Source organism: Oncorhynchus keta, chromosome 27, assembly GCF_023373465.1.
Source record: "Oncorhynchus keta strain PuntledgeMale-10-30-2019 chromosome 27, Oket_V2, whole genome shotgun sequence".
Lineage (NCBI taxonomy): Eukaryota > Metazoa > Chordata > Actinopteri > Salmoniformes > Salmonidae > Oncorhynchus > Oncorhynchus keta.
Window position 1 is genome coordinate 1,983,458 of NC_068447.1, and position 12,318 is coordinate 1,995,775.

Sequence of the window (12,318 nt, forward strand, 5' to 3'; positions counted from 1 at the left end):
TATTATATTATATATTATTACAGGGTGAATTCCCATGAACTTGGGCTAGGATCAGTATGTTGGTACTGGCGTAGTTTGAGCGGGTCAAGGATGCACGAACGGCTGTTCCGTTCTCCAGACCCGGTCGGAATGTTCCGTTCTCCAGACCCGGTCGGGCTGTTCCGTTCTCCAGACCCGGTCGGGCTGTTCCGTTCTCCAGACCCGGTCGGGCTGTTCCGTTCTCCAGACCCGGTCGGGCTGTTCCGTTCTCCAGACCCGGTCGGGCTGTTCCGTTCTCCAGACCCGGTCGGGCTGTTCCGTTCTCCAGACCCGGTCGGGCTGTTCCGTTCTGGTTATTGAAAGGGAGAGGGCTGAAATGTGTTTTCTAATAGGCTACGTTGACGAACTAGTGTCATTCTCAATGGATGTAAAAAAATATATATATAAAAACCAGTTTTCGTTTCGTTGCTTTTTGAGGCCGAAGAGAGAGAGAGATATTTTGAGAAGCTCCACAGTGATGGGGAGTTAAGACGATCAGAAATAGTATCACATCCCCAAAGAGGCACATTTTATAAAAGGCCTACATTTGCACACAGACAGGCCAGGTAGCCTAGTTCTATCTGTAGGCAGGTGCGTGTCCTTACTCAACATTGACACTCCAAACAAAAGACAATGAATAAATTGACAACTTGTAAACAGAATGAAATAAACCTAAACTTATTTCTCACAACTGTGCGCTCTGCAAACAACGTGTCCACTGTTACAATGACAACTGTAAAAACTTGAATAATCATATATATTGAATGCATTAACATAAATTACTATAACCAAACAAACCTTGTAGATTTGAAATTATGGTAATTAATGGTAAATGTACTACTGGTGTGCCATCCCCGCAGCCTCCACAATGGATTAGTCCACTCAGACAGTAAACGTACTACTGGTGTGCCATCCCCACAGCCTCCACAATGGATTAGTCCACTCAGACAGGCCTCCACAATGGATTAGCCCACTCTGACAGGCCTCTACAATGGATTAGCCCACTCAGACAAGCCTCCACAATGGATTAGTCCACTGAGACAGGCCTCCACAATGGATTAGTCCACTGAGACAGGCCTCCACAATGGATTAGTCCACTGAGACAGGCCTCTACAATGGATTAGTCCACTGAGACAGGCCTCCACAATAGATTAGTCCACTGAGACAGGCCTCTACAATGGATTAGTCCACTGAGACAGGCCTCTACAATGGATTAGTCCACTGAGACAGGCCTCTACAATGGATTAGTCCACTGAGACAGGCCTCTACAATGGATTAGTCCACTGAGACAGGCCTCTACAATGGATTAGTCCACTGAGACAGGCCTCTACAATGGATTAGTCCACTGAGACAGGCCTCTACAATGGATTAGTCCACTCAGACAGGCCTCTACAATGGATTAGTCCACTGAGACAGGCCTCTACAATGGATTAGTCCACTGAGACAGGCCTCTACAATGGATTAGTCCACTGAGACAGGCCTCTACAATGGATTAGTCCACTCAGACAGGCCTCCACAATGGATTAGTCCACTCTGACAGGCCTCCACAATGGATTAGCCCACTCAGACAGGCCTCCACAATGGATTAGTCCACTCAGACAGGCCTCTACAATGGATTAGCCCACTCTGACAGGCCTCCACAATGGATTAGTCCACTGAGACAGGCCTCCACAATGGATTAGTCCACTCAGACAGGCCTCCACAATGGATTAGTCCACTCAGACAGGCCTCCACAATGGATTAGTCCACTCTGACAGGCCTCCACAATGGATTAGTCCACTCAGACAGGCCTCCACAATGGATTAGCCCACTCAGACAGGCCTCCACAATGGATTAGCCCACTCAGACAGGCCTCCACAATGGATTAGTCCACTCAGACAGGCCTCCACAATGGATTAGTCCACTCTGACAGGCCTCTACAATGGATTAGTCCACTCACACAGGCCTCCACAATGGATTAGTCCACTCAGACAGGCCTCCACAATGGATTAGCCCACTCAGACAGGCCTCCACAATGGATTAGTCCACTCAGACAGGCCTCTACAATGGATTAGTCCACTCAGACAGGCCTCTACAATGGATTAGTCCACTCAGACAGGCCTCCACAATGGATTAGTCCACTCAGACAGGCCTCTACAATGGATTAGTCCACTCAGACAGGCCTCTACAATGGATTAGCCCACTCAGACAGGCCTCCACAATGGATTAGTCCACTCAGACAGGCCTCCACAATGGATTAGTCCACTCAGACAGGCCTCTACAATGGATTAGTCCACTCAGACAGGCCTCCACAATGGATTAGTCCACTCAGACAGGCCTCCACAATGGATTAGTCCACTCAGACAGGCCTCCACAATGGATTAGCCCACTCTGACAGGCCTCCACAATGGATTAGCCCACTCTGACAGGCCTCTACAATGGATTAGTCCACTGAGACAGGTCTCCACAATGGATTAGTCCACTCAGACAGGCCTCCACAATGGATTAGCCCACTCAGACAGGCCTCCACAATGGATTAGTCCACTGAGACAGGCCTCTACAATGGATTAGTCCACTCAGACAGGCCTCCACAATGGATTAGTCCACTGAGACAGGCCTCTACAATGGATTAGTCCACTCAGACAGGCCTCCACAATGGATTAGTCCACTCAGACAGGCCTCCACAATGGATTAGTCCACTCAGACAGGCCTCCACAATGGATTAGTCCACTCAGACAGGCCTCCACAATGGATTAGTCCACTCAGACAGGCCTCCACAATGGATTAGTCCACTCAGACAGGCCTCTACAATGGATTAGTCCACTCAGACAGGCCTCCACAATGGATTAGTCCACTCAGACAGGCCTCCACAATGGATTAGTCCACTCAGACAGGCCTCCACAATGGATTAGCCCACTCTGACAGGCCTCCACAATGGATTAGCCCACTCAGACAGGCCTCCACAATGGATTAGTCCACTCAGACAGGCCTCCACAATGGATTAGCCCACTCTGACAGGCCTCCACAATGGATTAGCCCACTCAGACAGGCCTCCACAATGGATTGGCCCACTCTGACAGGCCTCCACAATGGATTAGTCCACTCAGACAGGCCTCCACAATGGATTAGCCCACTCAGACAGGCCTCCACAATGGATTAGTCCACTCAGACAGGCCTCCACAATGGATTAGTCCACTCAGACAGGCCTCCACAATGGATTAGTCCACTCAGACAGGTGTGCCATATTTTGTTTATACAGTGCATTTGGAAAGTATTGAGACCCCTTGACTTTTTCCACATTTTGTTACGCTACAGCCTTATTCTAAAATGGATTAAATAGTTTTCCCCCCTCATCAATCTACACACAATAAAAAAAAAAAAAGTGCTATGAGGTGCTTAAACAAAAGAGAGGATAAGACACAAAAGCGAGAGTGAAACACAGAGACCTACAGACATGGCATTTACAGAGAGATTGAGCTCTAGAACAAACAAATGATGGGGTTTTTAAACCATGGGGAAGGAACTGTGATAGGTCAGGAAATAGGAGGAGGTGTGTCTTCTGATTGATGATTGATTGGTGACTGATTGGGGAGTGATGGTTTTCACCTGTGAGGAGAGAAGGAGAGAAAAGAAACACACACACAGGATAACTGTATCCGTAACACATCACAATACCCCATAACATCAATGCAGAAACAATTTTTTAGACATTTTAAAACAGATCATATTTCCATAAGTATTCAGACCCTTTCCTTGTCCACTCCTGCGTTGTCTTGGTTGTGTGCTTAGGGTCATTGTCCTGTTGGAAGGAGAACCTTCGTCCCAATCTGAGGTCCTGAGCGCTCTGGAGCAGGTTTTCATCAAGGATCTCTCTGTACTTTGCTCTGTTCATCTTTCCCTGGATCCTGACTAGTCTCCCAGTCCCGGCCGCTGAAAAACATCCCCACAACATGATGCTGCCACCACCATGCTTCACCGTAGGGATGGTGCCAGGTTTCCTCCAGACGTGATGCTTTGGTGTCAATCTTGGTTTCATCAGACCAGAGAATCTTGTTTCTCATGGTCTGAGAGTCTTTAGGTTCCCTTTGGCAAACTCCATGCGGGCTGTCATGTGCCTTTTACTGAGGAGTGGCTTCAGTCTTGCCACTCTACCATAAATACCTGATTGGTGAAGAGCTGCAGAGATAGTTGTCTTGGAAGGTTCTCCCATCTCCACAGAGGAACTCTAAAGCTCTGTCAGAGACTGTTGGCTTCTTGGTTACCTCCCTCACCAAGGCCCTTTTCCCCGATTGGTCAGTTTGGCCAGTCTGCCAACTCTTGGTAGAGTCTTGGTGGTTCCAAACTTCTTCCATTTAAGAATGATTAACCCACTGTTCCTAGGCCATCATTGTAAATAAGAATTTGTTCTTAACTGACTTGCCTAGTTAAGTAACGTAATAATAATAATAATAATAATAATAATAATAATAATAATAATAATAAATGTAAAAAATCAGGCTCATGGCAAAGGGTTTCAATACTTATGTAAATAAGGTATTTCTGTTTTATTATAAAAACATATTTTTACTGCTTTCACTTTGTCATTATGGGGTATGTAGATTAATAAATGTTCCTCAATCTATTTTTTTTTTAGAATAATAAGTCACGTAACTAAAAGAGGGGAGGAGTCTGAATACTTTCCACTGTGTGCACAGTTCAATACAAAACCAAACTACATTTAAAAACAAATAAGGTCAGAGCAGGGCAATGCTGGTTACCAACCCAGAGCCACACATAGACAGAGACAGAGCAGGGCAATGCTGGTTACCAACCCAGAGCCACACATAGACAGAGCAGGGCAATGCTGGCTACCAACCCAGAGCCACACATAGACAGAGACAGAGCAGGCAATGCTGGTTACCAACCACAGAGCCACACATAGACAGAGACAGAGCAGGGCAATGCTGGCTACCAACCCAGAGCCACACATAGACAGAGACAGAGGGGCAATGCTGGCTACCAACCCAGAGCCACACATAGACAGAGACAGAGCAGGGGGCAATGCTGGTTACCAACCCAGAGCCACACATAGACAGAGACACAGGGGCAATGCTGGCTACCAACCCAGAGCCACACATAGACAGAGCAGGGCAATGCTGGTTACCAACCCAGAGCCACACATAGACAGAGACAGAGCAGGGCAATGCTGGCTACCAACCCAGAGCCACACATAGACAGAGCAGGGCAATGCTGGCTACCAACCCAGAGCCACACATAGACAGAGCAGGGCAATGCTGGCTACCAACAGAATAGACAGAGCAGGGCAATGCTGGCTACCAACCCAGAGCCACACATAGACAGAGCAGGGCAATGCTGGCTACCAACCCACCACACATAGCCAGACAGGAATATGGTTACAGAGATAGACAGAGCAGGGCAATGCTGGCTACCAACCCAGAGCCACACAGGAATATCAGAGAATAGACAGAGCAGGGCAATGCTGGCTACCAACCCAGAGCCACACAGGAATATCTGGCTACAGAATAGACAGAGCAGGGCAATGCTGGCTACCAACCCAGAGCCACACATAGACAGAGCAGGGCAATGCTGGCTACCAACCCAGAGCCACACATAGACAGAGCAGGGCAATGCTGGCTACCAACCCAGAGCCACACATAGACAGAGCAGGGCAATGCTGGCTACCAACCCAGAGCCACACATAGACAGAGCAGGGCAATGCTGGCTACCAACCCAGAGCCACACATAGACAGAGCAGGGCAATGCTGGCTACCAACCCAGAGCCACACATAGACAGAGCAGGGCAATGCTGGTTACCAACCCAGAGCCACACATAGACAGAGCAGGGCAATGCTGGCTACCAACCCAGAGCCACACATAGACAGAGCAGGGCAATGCTGGCTACCAACCCAGAGCCACAAATAGACAGAGCAGGGCAATGCTGGCTACCAACCCAGAGCCACACATAGACAGAGCAGGGCAATGCTGGCTACCAACCCAGAGCCACACATAGACAGAGCAGGGCAATGCTGGCTACCAACCCAGAGCCACACATAGACAGAGCAGGGCAATGCTGACTACCAACCCAGAGCCACACATAGACAGAGCAGGGCAATGCTGGCTACCAACCCAGAGCCACACATAGACAGAGCAGGGCAATGCTGGCTACCAACCCAGAGCCACACATAGACAGAGCAGGGCAATGCTGGCTACCAACCCAGAGCCACACATAGACAGAGCAGGGCAATGCTGGCTACCAACCCAGAGCCACACATAGACAGAGCAGGGCAATGCTGGCTACCAACCCAGAGCCACACATAGACAGAGCAGGGCAATGCTGGCTACCAACCCAGAGCCACACATAGACAGAGCAGGGCAATGCTGGCTACCAACCCAGAGCCACAAATAGACAGAGCAGGGCAATGCTGGCTACCAACCCAGAGCCACAAATAGACAGAGCAGGGCAATGCTGGCTACCAACCCAGAGCCACACATAGACAGAGCAGGGCAATGCTGGTTACCAACCCAGAGCCACACATAGACAGAGCAGGGCAATGCTGGTTACCAACCCAGAGCCACACATAGACAGAGCAGGGCAATGCTGGTTACCAACCCAGAGCCACACATAGACAGAGCAGGGCAATGCTGGTTACCAACCCAGAGCCACACATAGACAGAGCAGGGCAATGCTGGCTACCAACCCAGAGCCACACATAGACAGAGCAGGGCAATGCTGGCTACCAACCCAGAGCCACACAGGAATATGACAACATAGACAGAGCAGGGCAATGCTGGCTATCAACCCAGAGCCACACATAAACAGAGCAGGGCAATGCTGGCTACCAACCCAGAGCCACACATAGACAGAGCAGGGCAATGCTGGTTACCAACCCAGAGCCACACATAGACAGAGCAGGGCAATGCTGGCTACCAACCCAGAGCCACACATAGAATATGACAACATAGACAGAGCAGGGCAATGCTGGCTATCAACCCAGAGCCACACATAAACAGAGCAGGGCAATGCTGGCTACCAACCCAGAGCCACACATAAACAGAGCAGGGCAATGCTGGTTACCAACCCAGAGCCACACATAGACAGAGCAGGGCAATGCTGGTTACCAACCCAGAGCCACACATAGACAGAGCAGGGCAATGCTGGTTACCAACCCAGAGCCACACATAGACAGAGCAGGGCAATGCTGGTTACCAACCCAGAGCCACAAATAGACAGAGCAGGGCAATGCTGGTTACCAACCCAGAGCCACACATAGACAGCAGGGCAATGCTGGTTACCAACCCAGAGCCACACAGGAATATGACAACATAGACAGAGCAGGGCAATGCTGGCTACCAACCCAGAGCCACACATAGACAGAGACAGGGCAATGCTGGCTACCAACCCAGAGCCACACATAAACAGAGCAGGGCAATGCTGGCTACCAACCCAGAGCCACACATAGACAGAGCAGGGCAATGCTGGCTACCAACCCAGAGCCAGACAGGAATATCACAGAATAGACAGAGCAGGGCAATGCTGGCTACCAACCCAGAGCCACACAGGAATATCACAGAATAGACAGAGCAGGTCAATGCTGGCTACCAACCCAGAGCCACACATAGACAGAGCAGGGCAATGCTGGCTACCAACCCAGAGCCACACATAGACAGAGCAGGGCAATGCTGGCTACCAACCCAGAGCCACACATAGACAGAGCAGGGCAATGCTGGCTACCAACCCAGAGCCACACATAGACAGAGCAGGGCAATGCTGGCTACCAACCCAGAGCCACACATAGACAGAGCAGGGCAATGCTGGCTAGCTACCAACCCAGAGCCACACATAGACAGAGCAGGGCAATGCTGGCTACCAACCCAGAGCCACACATAGACAGAGCAGGGCAATGCTGGCTACCAACCCAGAGCCACATAGACAGAGCAGGGCAATGCTGGCTACCAACCCAGAGCCACACATAGACAGAGCAGGGCAATGCTGGCTACCAACCCAGAGCCACACATAGACAGAGCAGGGCAATGCTGGCTACCAACCCAGAGCCACACATAGACAGAGCAGGGCAATGCTGGCTACCAACCCAGAGCCACACATAGACAGAGCAGGGCAATGCTGGCTCCCAACCCAGGGCAATGCTGGCTACCAACCCAGAGCCACACATAGACAGAGCAGGGCAATGCTGGCTAACCCAGAGCCACAATAGACCCAGAGCCACACATAGACAGAGAGCAGGGCAATGCTGGCTACCAACCCAGAGCCACACATAGACAGAGCAGGGCAATGCTGGCTCCCAACCCAGAGCCACACATAGACAGAGCAGGGCAATGCTGGCTACCAACCCAGAGCCACACATAGACAGAGCAGGGCAATGCTGGCTACCAACCCAGAGCCACACATAGACAGAGCAGGGCAATGCTGGCTACCAACCCAGAGCCCAGAGCCACACATAGACAGAGCAGGGCAATGCTGGCTACCAACCCAGAGCCACACATAGACAGAGCAGGGCAATGCTGGCTACCAACCCAGAGCCACACATAGACAGAGCAGGGCAATGCTGGCTACCAACCCAGAGCCACATAGACAGAGCAGGGCAATGCTGGCTACCAACCCAGAGCCACACATAGACAGAGCAGGGCAATGCTGGCTACCAACCCAGAGCCACACATAGACAGAGCAGGGCAATGCTGGCTACCAACCCAGAGCCACACATAGACAGAGCAGGGCAATGCTGGCTACCAACCCAGAGCCACACATAGACAGAGCAGGGCAATGCTGGCTACCAACCCAGAGCCACACATAGACAGAGCAGGGCAATGCTGGCTACCAACCCAGAGCCACACATAGACAGAGCAGGGCAATGCTGGCTACCAACCCAGAGCCACACATAGACAGAGCAGGGCAATGCTGGCTACCAACCCAGAGCCACACATAGACAGAGCAGGGCAATGCTGGCTACCAACCCAGAGCCACACATAGACAGAGCAGGGCAATGCTGGCTACCAACCCAGAGCCAGAGCCACACATAGACAGAGCAGGGCAATGCTGGCTACCAACCCAGAGCCACACATAGACAGAGCAGGGCAATGCTGGCTACCAACCCAGAGCCACAAATAGACAGAGCAGAGCAGGGCAATGCTGGCTACCAACCCAGAGCCACACATAGACAGAGCAGGGCAATGCTGGCTACCAACCCAGAGCCACACATAGACAGAGCAGGGCAATGCTGGCTACCAACCCAGAGCCACACATAGACAGAGCAGGGCAATGCTGGCTACCAACCCAGAGCCACACATAGACAGAGCAGGGCAATGCTGGCTACCAACCCAGAGCCACACATAGACAGAGCAGGGCAATGCTGGCTACCAACCCAGAGCCACACATAGACAGAGCAGGGCAATGCTGGTTACCAACCCAGAGCCACACATAGACAGAGCAGGGCAATGCTGGTTACCAACCCAGAGCCACACATAGACAGAGCAGGGCAATGCTGGCTACCAACCCAGAGCCACACATAGACAGAGCAGGGCAATGCTGGTTACCAACCCAGAGCCACACATAGACAGAGCAGGGCAATGCTGGCTACCAACCCAGAGCCACACATAGACAGAGCAGGGCAATGCTGGCTACCAACCCAGAGCCACACAGGAATATGACAGACAGGGCAATGCTGGCTGCTGGCAACCCAGAGCCACACATAAACAGAGCAGGGCAATGCTGGCTACCAACCCAGAGCCACACATAGACAGAGCAGGGCAATGCTGGCTACCAACCCAGAGCCAGCCAGAGCAGGAATGCTGGCTACCAACCCAGACAACATAGACAGAGCAGGGCAATGCTGGCTACCAACCCAGAGCCACACATAAACAGAGCAGGGCAATGCTGGCTACCAACCCAGAGCCACACATAAACAGAGCAGGGCAATGCTGGCTACCAACCCAGAGCCACACATAGACAGCAGGGCAATGCTGGCTACCAACCCAGAGCCACACATAGACAGAGCAGGGCAATGCTGGCTACCAACCCAGAGCCACACATAGACAGAGCAGGGCAATGCTGGTTACCAACCCAGAGCCACAAATAGACAGAGCAGGGCAATGCTGGTTACCAACCCAGAGCCACACATAGACAGAGCAGGGCAATGCTGGTTACCAACCCAGAGCCACACAGGAATATGACAGAGCACATAGACAGAGCAGGGCATGCTGGCTACCAACCCAGAGCCACACATAGACAGAGCAGGGCAATGCTGGCTACCAACCCAGAGCCACACATAGACAGAGCAGGGCAATGCTGGCTACCAACCCAGAGCCACACATAGACAGAGCAGGGCAATGCTGGCTACCAACCCAGAGCCACACATAGACAGAGCAGGGCAATGCTGGCTACCAACCCAGAGCCACACATAGACAGAGCAGGGCAATGCTGGCTACCAACCCAGAGCCACACAGAGAGGGCAATGCACAGAATAGACAGAGCAGGGCAATGCTGGCTACCAACCCAGAGCCACACAGGAATATCACAGAATAGACAGAGCAGGGCAATGCTGGCTACCAACCCAGAGCCACACATAGACAGAGCAGGGCAATGCTGGCTACCAACCCAGAGCCACACATAGACAGAGCAGGGCAATGCTGGCTACCAACCCAGAGCCACACATAGACAGAGCAGGGCAATGCTGGCTACCAACCCAGAGCCACACATAGACAGAGCAGGGCAATGCTGGCTACCAACCCAGAGCCACACATAAACAGAGCAGGGCAATGCTGGCTACCAACCCAGAGCCACACATAGACAGAGCAGGGCAATGCTGGCTACCAACCCAGAGCCACACATAAACAGAGCAGGGCAATGCTGGCTACCAACCCAGAGCCACACATAGACAGAGCAGGGCAATGCTGGCTACCAACCCAGAGCCACACATAGACAGAGCAGGGCAATGCTGGCTACCAACCCAGAGCCACACATAGACAGAGCAGGGCAATGCTGGCTACCAACCCAGAGCCACACATAGACAGAGCAGGGCAATGCTGGCTACCAACCCAGAGCCACACATAGACAGAGCAGGGCAATGCTGGCTACCAACCCAGAGCCACACATAGACAGAGCAGGGCAATGCTGGCTACCAACCCAGAGCCACACATAGACAGAGCAGGGCAATGCTGGCTACCAACCCAGAGCCACACATAAACAGAGCCAGGAGCAGGGCAATGCTGGTTACCAACCCAGAGCCACACATAGACAGAGCAGGGCAATGCTGGTTACCAACCCAGAGCCACACATAGACAGAGCAGGGCAATGCTGGCTACCAACCCAGAGCCACACATAGACAGAGCAGGGCAATGCTGGCTACCAACCCAGAGCCACACATAGACAGAGCAGGGCAATGCTGGCTACCAACCCAGAGCCACACATAGACAGAGCAGGGCAATGCTGGCTACCAACCCAGAGCCACACATAGACAGAGCAGGGCAATGCTGGCTACCAACCCAGAGCCACACATAGACAGAGCAGGGCAATGCTGGCTACCAACCCAGAGCCACACATAGACAGAGCAGGGCAATGCTGGCTACCAACCCAGAGCCACACATAGACAGAGCAGGGCAATGCTGGCTACCAACCCAGAGCCACACATAGACAGAGCAGGGCAATGCTGGCTACCAACCCAGAGCCACATATCACAAAGAGCCACAGAGCAGGGCAATGCTGGCTACCAACCCAGAGCCACACATAGACAGAGCAGGGCAATGCTGGCTACCAACCCAGAGCCACACATAGACAGAGCAGGGCAATGCTGGCTACCAACCCAGAGCCACACATAGACAGAGCAGGGCAATGCTGGCTACCAACCCAGAGCCACAAATAGACAGAGCAGGGCAATGCTGGCTACCAACCCAGAGCCACACATAGACAGAGCAGGGCAATGCTGGCTACCAACCCAGAGCCACACATAGACAGAGCAGGGCAATGCTGGCTACCAACCCAGAGCCACACAGGAATATCACAGAATAGACAGAGCAGGGCAATGCTGGCTACCAACCCAGAGCCACACATAGACAGAGCAGGGCAATGCTGGCTACCAACCCAGAGCCACACATAGACAGAGCAGGGCAATGCTGGCTACCAACCCAGAGCCACACATAGACAGAGCAGGGCAATGCTGGCTACCAACCCAGAGCCACACATAGACAGAGCAGGGCAATGCTGGCTACCAACCCAGAGCCACACATAGACAGAGCAGGGCAATGCTGGCTACCAACCCAGAGCCACACAGGAATATCACAGAATAGACAGAGCAGGGCAATGCTGGCTAC